Source organism: Oncorhynchus mykiss, chromosome 14, assembly GCF_057628025.1.
Source record: "Oncorhynchus mykiss isolate SJ-2025 chromosome 14, ASM5762802v1, whole genome shotgun sequence".
NCBI classification, from domain to species: Eukaryota; Metazoa; Chordata; class Actinopteri; order Salmoniformes; family Salmonidae; genus Oncorhynchus; species Oncorhynchus mykiss.
In genome coordinates, this window is record NC_143035.1 from 15,885,171 (window position 1) to 15,896,384 (window position 11,214).

The following is an 11,214-nucleotide window of genomic DNA, read 5'->3' on the forward strand; positions in this document are numbered from 1 at the left end:
CAGGGGTGTGAATACTTATGTAAATTAAGTATTTCTGCATTTCATTTTCAATAAATTAGCAAACATTTCTAAAAACATGTTTTCATTTAGTCATTATGGGGTATTGTGTGTTGATGGGCATGAAAACAAATCTACATACATATTCAAGTGCTTTCAATCAGTAACCTCATGCTGTTAATTGTTTGGTTAAGTGTCTAGTTACACTTGATTTGGATAGTCCGGATAGTCCCATGTAGATGCTGTAGATGGTCATACTATCAACAAACTATCTGTTGATAAGAAACTGCTTTCTGAGGTTATGGTTAGTTAGGCTTAGAATAAGGGTTAGGGTAAGGGTTAAGTTTAGGGTTAGGATAAGGGTTAATATTAGGGTTAGTAGATAGCTGGTTGAAATGTTACTGATAGTCTGTGGATAGTCTGTAGAGCAGATTATACACAAAAATGAAACACATTACAAAAGGTACATAATTACAAAGTATTGTGTTGTCTGGTGTTGAGAGCTGCCATGTTCCCACAGATGATTTGAGAACAGACAGAATATGCCAGCTACCGGAGATAAATACACCTGCTTTGGTTCCTTCTAATACAGTGCGTCCCATACGTTGACAATTATTTTAAAATAAGTCAGTTAATTCATAGTTATTTTGCAAATTGAGTCCCACCGGTCGCTTCATCGGTTTAGTGATATTACCTCATTGGCAACTGTGCTGCAGAGCCAAAGAGGGCCCAGGTTAACGAGGCTGTATGCGATAAGAGTGCAACAGAAACCTGTGCCCCTCGCTATGACTCCCTACTTAATAACCCCTTGAAATGAGGCGCCCTGCCACGGCATAGCTCGTCGACTGCTCAGGATTTCATTACCCAAAGACAAATGGATGAGTCGACGGCCTTGGCTGGATTTAGGCACACTGGGGGCAAGTGGGGAGCAGGCAATTACCTTAATCAGTGGGAGAATGTCCCGAGTGGCATGGAAGCATGTGATGCCAACGAAGCCAACGGAACATAATCCACAATACAACAAAGGAAGGACCTGGCTGAAGCCCTTCCTTCTCTCCTCCAATGAGCTCACACTATCTAGATGGGAGAACCCCAGAGGGCTGTACTAGGTCCATTAATATGGCCATAGTTTATCCCACTGTTGTGTGAATTGCAAGAAATGTGACATCTTCTATGGTAGCAACTTACATTACTGGACAGTTAAGTCAGGGGTACTAATGAAGAGTTGAGACTTGACAGATAAGGGTAAGGCATGAGCCGGAGGGGTGGTCCTTGACCTGTGTAGGGGTGAGGTGTGACTAGGCTGATGTGAGAAGGAGGGTGTCCTAAAATGGACACCGCATCATAAACCACACTATGGTACCCAGCACTGTCCTTGTACCAAGACCACAGTTTGAGTGGAAGCCAAGTGGATATATTCCTCTATGAACATTATAAACCCATCTGTGTTTGGAGCCTCAAACATGTCTGGAGCCAAAACATTTCTCATTTTACACTCGTTTTCTCCTCACAGGGTTAACTCTGTAAAGTCTGTTGTAAAGCCATGAACGTTTTACTCTCTTTAACGGCAGTGAAAGGAAACATTTAATACAACGGCAGACAGTCATGGTTGTGTTATTTTCAGTGTCCTTTGATAAGACGGAGGGTGTTTCCCTTCCTCTGTTTCATGCTGAAACAGAGGAGCGGAAGGTCTGGCGGTATTTGCAGAGGGCCTGGTGGTATTTGAGGCCCATCTCGCTGTAGGCTTTTAGGTCAGCCTTTGAAGTTGCCAATCCAGCAATGCCTCAAGTTGGATCAGGGCTTTGAGCACTTGTTTTAATTGCTCCCAGAGAAAGAGGTGAATGGGAACGGATCCAAGCTTTTTAGTACTATTGTACATTTGGGACCCCTCTGAGTCCTCAAATAGGAAGCTCCCTTTGGGAATTTAGCTCTGCATGTAACTTTTTATTTGTATTGTTACTTGTATTGTGTTGAGTAGTAGTAGTAAAATAATGAACAGTAGTAATAGTAGTAGTGGTGCTAGTAACACACTGGGCACAGATGTCAATTCAACGTCTATTCCACGTTGGTTCAATGTAATTTCATTGAAATGATGTGGAAACAACATTGATTCAACCAGTGTGTGCACATTGGAAATAGTAATAGTAGTTGTAGTAGTTGTAGTAGTAGTAATAGTAGTAGTAGTAGTAGTAGTAGTAGTAGTGGTGGTCGTAGTAGTAGTGATCGAATTAGTAGTAGTAGTAGTAGTAGTAGTAGTAGTAGTAGTAGTAGTGGTGGTGGTGGTGGTGGTGGTATAGTAGTAGAAGTAGTAGTAGTAGTGGTGGTAGTGGTGGTACTGTAGTAGTGGTACTGTAGTAGTTATAGTGGCCGTAGTAGTGGTGGTACTGTAGTAGTAGTAATGGTTGTAGTAGTAGTAGTAGTAGTAGTAATGGTCATAGTAGTAATACTAGTAGTAGTTGCAGTAGTGGTCATATTAGTAGGAGTAGCAGCAGCACTGAGGTAGTAGTAGTAGTAGTGGTCATATTAATAGTACAGTATTATTATGAGTAGTAGTATTAGTAGTAGTAGGCCTAGTAGTAGTAGTAGTAGTAGTAGTAGTAGTAGTAGTAGTAGTAGTAGTAGTGGTGGTCATATTAGTAGTACAGTATTATTATTATTATTATTAGTAGTAGTAGTAGTAATAGTAGTAGGCCTAGTAGTAGCAGTAGTAATAGTAGTAGTAGTAGTAGTAGTAGTAGTGTAGTAGTAGTAGTAGTAGTAGTGGTAGTAGTAGTAGTAGTAATAGTAGTGGTCATATTAGTAGTACAATAGTATTATTATTATTAGTAGTAGTAGTAGGCCTAGTCGTAGCAGTAGTAGTAGTAGTAGTAGTAGTAGTAGTGGTCATATTAGTAGTACAGTATTATTATTATTATTAGTAGTAGTAGTAGTAGGCCTAGTAGTAGCAGTAGTACTGTAGTAGTAGTAGTAGTAGTAGTAGTAGTAGTAGTGGTGGTCGTAGTATGCCTAGTAATAGTAGTATTAGTATTAGTAGTAGTAGTAGTATTAGTAGTAGTAGTAGTACTGTAGTAGTAGTAGTAGTAGTAGTAGTAGTAGTTGTAGTAGTATAGTAGTAGTAGTAGTAGTAGTAGTAGTAGTATAGTAGTAGGAGTAGTAGTAGTAGTAGTAGTAGTAGTAGTAGTGGTAGTAGTGGTAGTAGTAGTAGTAGTAGTAATAGTAGTGGTCATTTTAGTAGTACAGTATTATTATTATTATTATTATTATTAGTAGTAGTAGTAGTAGTAGGCCTAGTCGTAGCAGTAGTAGTAGTAGTAGTAGTAGTAGTAGTAGTAGTAGTAGTAGTGGTCATATTAGTAGTACAGTATTATTATTATCAGTAGTAGTAGTAGTAGTAGGCCTAGTAGTAGTTGTAGTTGTAGTAGTAGTAGTAGTAGTAGTAGGCCTAGTAGTAGCAGTAGTACTGTAGTAGTAGTAGTAGTAGTAGCAGTGGTAGTAGTAGTAGTAGTAGTGTAGCAGTAGTAGTAGTACTACTGTAGTAGTAGTAGGCCTAGTAGTAGTAGTAGTAGTAGTAGTAGTAGTAGTATTGTAGTAGTATTAGTAGTAGTAGGCCTAGTAGTAGTAGTAGACCTAATAGTAGTAGTATACCTTGTAGTAGTAGTAGGCCTAGTAGTAGCAGTAGTAGTAGTAGCAGTAGTACTGTAGTAGTAGTAGTAGTACTAGCAGACATTATTTCGTTACAGTAGTAGTAATCATAAGCATAAATCCACGTGTGTACAAATCTGCTCTTACAAATTCACTTTGCCATTGATTTAAACACCCTCCCATAGATCAACCAAGGAGAAACACAATGGGTTTTAAATCCTTTTTTCTAATGGCTGACTTGACATGTGGGTCCCACCGCTGTTGTGTTGACATGAATTTATTTCAACAACCCAGGCCCGAGAGGAGATCCCATCCAATCCTACGCTAATTAGGGGTCAGGTAGACCAGCGGTTAGAGCGTTGGGACAGTAACTGACTAGATATCCCTTTACTTTCCTCTTAATTATTAACTAGCATGCTGGGGTAATGGTCTGTGTAACTTCACATTACAACCATGAATATTAATGTCAGGGAATACATTTGATCTATTTTCCAATTGGTTGTGGCCATTTTAAGCCTATGCATAACATTTTACAGATCATTGAGGCTGACAATGTAAATCAGCTATTTTTAGTCATGGCTAGTACAAATGCATTGAGAGATGTGGTGAAGATGGCAATGAGTAACGCATCTGATATTGAATGGATAAATAGGATAAAAATACTTTAAACAAAGGGCTCCACAGGTCGCTTCTTGGTGGATGCAACATGGTTCCAAAATCTTGAGATGCTATTTACATATTTCCTAACAATAGGGAACACTTTATCTTGGCAAGACATCTACCTCACTTCCAGACACCTGTCAGTGATACTGTCATTCTACATGTCCATATGCATAGTCATGAGATCATATTTTTGACGACTGTTCAAATATTATAACTTTTCATTACCCCTCTCTCTGATTGAGGAATGTATAATCATGAGTTGAGAGAGATTGGGTGGTACACTAGCTAACATTTGCATCTAGATTGTAGAACATGAAAAACATGCAAGGCAATAACCCACTCACAAGCCAAACGCTAATTGGATAATAAATCAGTCCCAAATCACAGTGGCCCAAGGCTGGAGACGTGGGCAGGGTGTAAGGGGTGTTCTGTCAATGACAGAGTCTCCAGATTTCCCCCTGTCCACGATATACCCCCCCTCACCCCCTCCTCAATTAGAGAGACTTTGCTGTGAAGTTCAGGGGGTTACGGTGGGAAATTCTCTGCCGTATCTCTTGTGGTTAGGGAGGGGGCAAAAAACGTACTCTGGAGAAGACATATATAAATTGGAGATCACAGCCTTTCGCATGATTTATATCTTTACAGGAGGGGTTCCCTATGGGAATGGCACTGGCTCTGATTCTATGACCTCTGACCATTCAGCCTGAGTTTTTTTACAAGGTATCTTGTCAGGAGCCCGGGAGACTTTAATTCAGCCTGTTCCTGCCTTAACTGCCTGGGCAGATGTTACTGCCTGGGCAGAGTCCGGGTCCTCCACTTAGCACACTGATGGAATACATGTGGCAGGCATCTAACTGCTAATATACATAGTAACATGTGGAAAGCCCATCAGAGACTGCATGCATTAGCTCCCCGTTCTTAGCCAAGGCATGTTTACAGTATTTATTTTCAAACTTGTACATGGTACCCATACTGTATACCATACTGTGTATCTTTACCCAATGGAATTACGAAGCATGTTGGACGTGTTTTCCGCTGTGTATGTGTGAAAAGCTAGGAGATGTAGCAACCTAACATCTTAATGTACACACATAATGCTATCCACTGTAGAAACAGCTAACTAGCTTGTTGACATTCCTAACAAATTCGGATTGTCTGCTTTCGGAGAGAGGCAGTGTACATTGGGACAAGTATGAATTTAACTGTGCACTCAGACTATACCTACAGTACTGTGCGGTTTGAAGGCTATTTGACATTTGGACTCTTCCTTTCCTTTCAGTCCCTTTCACTTTCTCTCTAAAAAGGGTTGGTGTCATTGGGAAGGTAGCACTAACAAAACCATGGAGGATTTTGCAAGGGTAAAGTTGCGAAAACGGATTAAAGCCGAATCCTGATTGGCATAGAATCCTAACACACATCATCCATGCTTTTCTAACCCAGGCCGCTTTACCTCAAATCCAAAAGGATAACAATGGCTGTGCTACCATTTGAAAAATCGTATCCGAGACTCATTTACATCCAGGCACAATGTAAATGTCAAACTGCTATCTGCCTCATTAATTATAAAAGAGGAACATAATTTAGATCCCCCAGCTTGTGTGGCATTTTTCTGGCAATTAAAGGACGGGCAGTTATAATTTGAAATGGTGCTCTTCAGGGTGTAATATGCATATGATGAATATTTAAATGTGATGTGGTATGACTGCAGTTAACAATCAGAGACAAATTCCAATTGCGGCTCTGGCTATTTAACCAACGTCTTTCACAGTTAACGTTCAAGTCAGGACTTGCCTTCCCCTTGGCTAAACAAGATTCATCAACATAATTTTACCCAGATCACTGTCCTCACGTACAGTGGGTGATTGAGGGTAATAAGTTGTCAATTCATAAGGCCTCATTCATTAACCCTTCTGATGTGTTCCAGTCAAATTTGACCGATTTACAAATGTTCTACCCGGCACAGCCAGAAGAGGCCACCCCTCATAGCCTGGTTCCTCTCTAGGTTTCTTCCTAGGTTTTGGCCTTTCTAGGGAGTTTTTCCTAGCCACTGTGCTTCTACACCTGCATTGCTTGCTGTTTTGGGTGTTAGGCTGGGTTTCTGTACAGCACTTTGATATATCAGCTGATGTAAGAAGGGCTATATAAATAATATATACAGTGGGGAGAAGTATTTGATACACTTACAAAGCATGTAGAGGTCTGTAATTTTTATTCTAGGTACACTTCAACTGTGGGAGACGGAATCTAAAACAAAAATCCACATCACATTGTATGATTTTAAAGTAGTTAATTTGCAGGTTATCAAATAATTGTTCTCCCCACTGTATATATATGCTCAAAAAAAGTCAATCACACTTCTGTGAAATCAAACTGTCCACTTAGGAAGCAACACTGATTGACAATACATTTCACATGCTGTTCTGCAAATGGAATAGACAACAGGTGGAAATTATAGGCAATTAGCAAGACACCCCCAATATAGGAGTGGTTCTGCAGGTGGTGACCACAGACCACTTCTCAGTTCCTATGCTTCCTGGCTGATGTTTTGGTCACTTTTGAATGCTGGCGGTGCTTTCACTCTAGTGGTAGCATGAGACGGAGTCTACAACCCACACAAGTGGCTCAGGTAGTGCAGCTCATCCAGGATGGAACATCAATGCGAGCTGTGGCAAGAAAGTTTGCTGTGTCTGTCAGCATAGTGTCCAGAGCATGGAGGTGCTACCAGGAGACAGGCCAGTACATCAGGAGACGTGGAGCAGTCCATAGGAGGGCAACAACCCAGCAGCAGGACCGTTACCTCCGCCTTTGTGCAAGGAGGAGCAGGAGGAGCACTGCCAGAGCCCTGTAAAATAACCTCCAGCAGGCCAGAAATGTGCATGTGTCTGCTCAAACGGTCAGAAACAGACTCCATGATGGTGGAATGAGGGCCCGACGTCCACAGGTGGGGGTTGTGCTTACAGCCCAACATCGTGCAGGACGTTTGGCATTTGCCAGAGAACACCAAGATTGGCAAATTCGCCACTGGCGCCCTGTGCTCTTCACAGATGAAAGCAGGTTCACACTGAGCACATGTGACAGACGTGACAGAGTCTGGAGACGCCATGGAGAACGTTCTGCTGCCTGCAACATCCTCCAGCATGACTGGTTTGGCGGTGGGTCAGTCATGGTGTGGGGTGGCATTTCTTTAGGGGACCGCACAGCCCTCCATGAGCTCGCCAGAGGTAGCCTGACTGCCATTAGGTACCGAGATGAGATCCTCAGACCCCTTGTGAGACCATATGCTGGTGCAGTTGGCCCTGGATTCCTCCTAATGCAAGACAATGTTAGACCTCATGTGGCTGTAGTGTGTCAGAAGTTCCTGCAAGAGGAAGACATTGATGCTATGCCCGCTATGCCCGTTCCCCAGACCTGAATCCAATTGAGCACATCTGGGACATCATGTTGCACCACCGACTGTCCAGGAGTTGGCGGATGCTTTAGTCCAGGTCTGGGAGGAGATCCCTCAGGAGACCATCCGCCACCTCATCAGGATTATGCCCAGGCATTAATTTTGAGTGTGACTCCAAATCCAGACCTCCATGGGTTGATAAATTTGATTTCCATTGATTATTTTTGTGTGATTTTGTTGTCAGCACATTCAACTATGTAAAGAAACATGTATTTAATAAGAATATTTCATTCATTCAGATCTAGGATGTGTTATTTTAGTGTTCCCTTTATTTTTTTGAGCAGAACATATATATACAGTGCCTTGCGAAAGTATTCGGCCCCCTTGAACTTTGCGACCTTTTGCCACATTTCAGGCTTCAAACATAAAGATATAAAACTGTATTTTTTGTGAAGAATCAACAACAAGTGGGACACAATCATGAAGTGGAACGACATTTATTGGATATTTCAAACTTTTTTAACATATCAAAAACTGAAAAATTGGGCGTGCAAAATTATTCAGCCCCCTTAAGTTAATACTTTGTAGCGCCACCTTTTGCTGCGATTACAGCTGTAAGTCGCTTGGGGTATGTCTCTATCAGTGTTGCACATCGAGAGACTGAAATTTTTTCCCATTCCTCCTTGCAAAACAGCTCGAGCTCAGTGAGGTTGGATGGAGAGCATTTGTGAACAGCAGTTTTCAGTTCTTTCCACAGATTCTCGATTGGATTCAGGTCTGGACTTTGACTTGGCCATTCTAACACCTGGATATGTTTATTTTTGAACCATTCCATTGTAGATTTTGATTTATGTTTTGGATCATTGTCTTGTTGGAAGACAAATCTCCATCCCAGTCTCAGGTCTTTTGCAGACTCCATCAGGTTTTCTTCCAGAATGGTCCTGTATTTGGCTCCATCCATCTTCCCATCAATTTTAACCATCTTCCCTGTCCCTGCTGAAGAAAAGCAGGCCCAAACCATGATGCTGCCACCACCATGTTTGACAGTGGGGATGGTGTGTTCAGGGTGATGAGCTGTGTTGCTTTTACGCCAAACATAACGTTTTGCATTGTTGCCAAAAAGTTCAATTTTGGTTTCATCTGACCAGAGCACCTTCTTCCACATGTTTGGTGTGTCTCCCAGGTGGCTTGTGGCAAACTTTATACGACACTTTTTATGGATATCTTTAAGAAATGGCTTTCTTCTTGCCACTCTTCCATAAAGGCCAGATTTGTGCAATATACGACTGATTGTTGTCCTATGGACAGAGTCTCCCACCTCAGCTGTAGATCTCTGCAGTTCATGCAGAGTGATCATGGGCGTCTTGGCTGCATCTCTGATCAGTCTTCTCCTTGTATGAGCTGAAAGTTTAGAGGGACGGCCAGGTCTTGGTAGATTTGCAATGGTCTGATACTCCTTCCATTTCAATATTATCGCTTGCACAGTGCTCCTTGGGATGTTTAAAGCTTGGGAAATCTTTTTGTATCCAAATCCGGCTTTAAACTTCTTCACAACAGTATCTCGGACCGACCTGGTGTGTTCCTTGTTCTTCATGATGCTCTTTGTGCTTTTAACGGACCTCTGAGACTATCACAGTGCAGGTGCATTTATACGGAGACTTGATTACACACAGGTGGATTGTATTTATCATCATTGGTCATTTAGGTCAACATTGGATCATTCAGAGATCCTCACTGAACTTCTGGAGAGAGTTTGCTGCACTGAAAGTAAAGGGGCTGAATAATTTTGCACGCCCAATTTTTCAGTTTTTGTTTTGTTAAAAAAGTTTGAAATATCCAATAAATGTCGTTCCACTTCATGATTGTGTCCCACTTGTTGTTGATTCTTCACAAAAAAATACAGTTTTATATCTTTATGTTTGAAGCCTGAAATGTGGCAAAAGGTCGCAAAGTTCAAGGGGGACGAATACTTTCGCAAGGCACTGTAGATATATATATTTATTTTTTATTTTTTTCTCTCTCTGAAAAATGTAGTTAATTTGATCTGATTGTCATAAGTTTCCATGACTTTGTCCACACAGGGCATCTGAACACACAAAATACATGTAGATGATTTTCATGACATTTTGGGTGTTTTATTTAACTCTTGTACACCTGTGGTGTCACCCGGTCAAAAATGACCGGTCATTAGAAATGAATGGGTGAGACAACAATTAGTGTATAAAATGTATTTTAGGTACACGCCCATTCATCAGATGGACACACTTCCTCTCCCAGACCCCCACATGCATGTGTGTTTGAGCGCACACACACCTCACTCCCCTTCTTGACTTCAATGACAACCCCCACGGGAACCTTTCCCCAATAGAATCTTTCCCCCACAGGACCACCCACACCTATTGGTATTCTCACAAACAATCGCAACATTGTTTCAATAATATATAAAACTTTTCTCGCAGCTCTGGTATATAAAGCTTTTTTGAGGCCTTGCTCACAATTCTTTCTGTGGCAGCACCATGACCAAATGATATACTGTATGTGAGGCTCTTGATCATATCTTTGATCATGACACTGGTGAGGAGGAGAGAGTCCTTGTTCAACTTTGACACAAATTTGTCTGTGATAAATATCACAATATGTTTCATCTGAGTATTTGTTATAGTCAAAATAATCCATACATTATTATGCTTTTTTTTTAACTCAAAAACAAGTTGTATGAGCTCAGGTCAATGAGGCCTACAGGCCATAAATAGCAAACAGAAGTTCAAAACTTGTAAAGTTCACAAGAACTTAAGATGATAAAAAGATCTAACACAACATTAGGTGATAATATATCTATTTATAGTCAGCTATAATGGGGAGGTCATTTTGGACCAGGAACACATAATTAATTAACATGAAACAAACACAACAGGAGGGTTAATCTTGCAGCACACAAATTGTCAAAGTGTTTACATCAGATTACTTTTTTGGGATGTGGACAGAATTGCATTGTTCTTCCCCTAGAAATATAACACAAAGTATGCCCATGTTGCTTTGAAATTTCTTCTAGTCTTAACGAAGCATTTCTAAATCACTCCCAATGAGCTAAGGCATATTTCAGAAAGAGATTGTGTGGGCCTCCTGGAACTGTGGTCTTTGTTTGTGGCCCTTTTAAGATAATGTTGTCCCAAGACATTACATGATCTGACTATGGCCCCCGTGTCTGCTATTGATACAGTTCTCATTGGTTAAGGTGAAGGTTAAAGTTAAAGTGTAAGTAAAGCATAGATGATCCATTGAAAGGAAAGGGAAAAACATGGAGCGGTGAATCAGTGAATACCAGTATCAATGGTCTCTGCGTATTGAGAGGCACCAAGGGCATCAACAACAGCTTGTTGTTTATTGTTGCCCCACTGTGAGCTGCTTTAAAGGCATGTGAGGGGCTGCATAGATGGAAAACAATATTCTTAATAGGCCATAGGCTAATGCTTTTTCTCTGCTGAGAGCCAGACTGTTGTGACCTTTAAAATTCACTGAGGAGT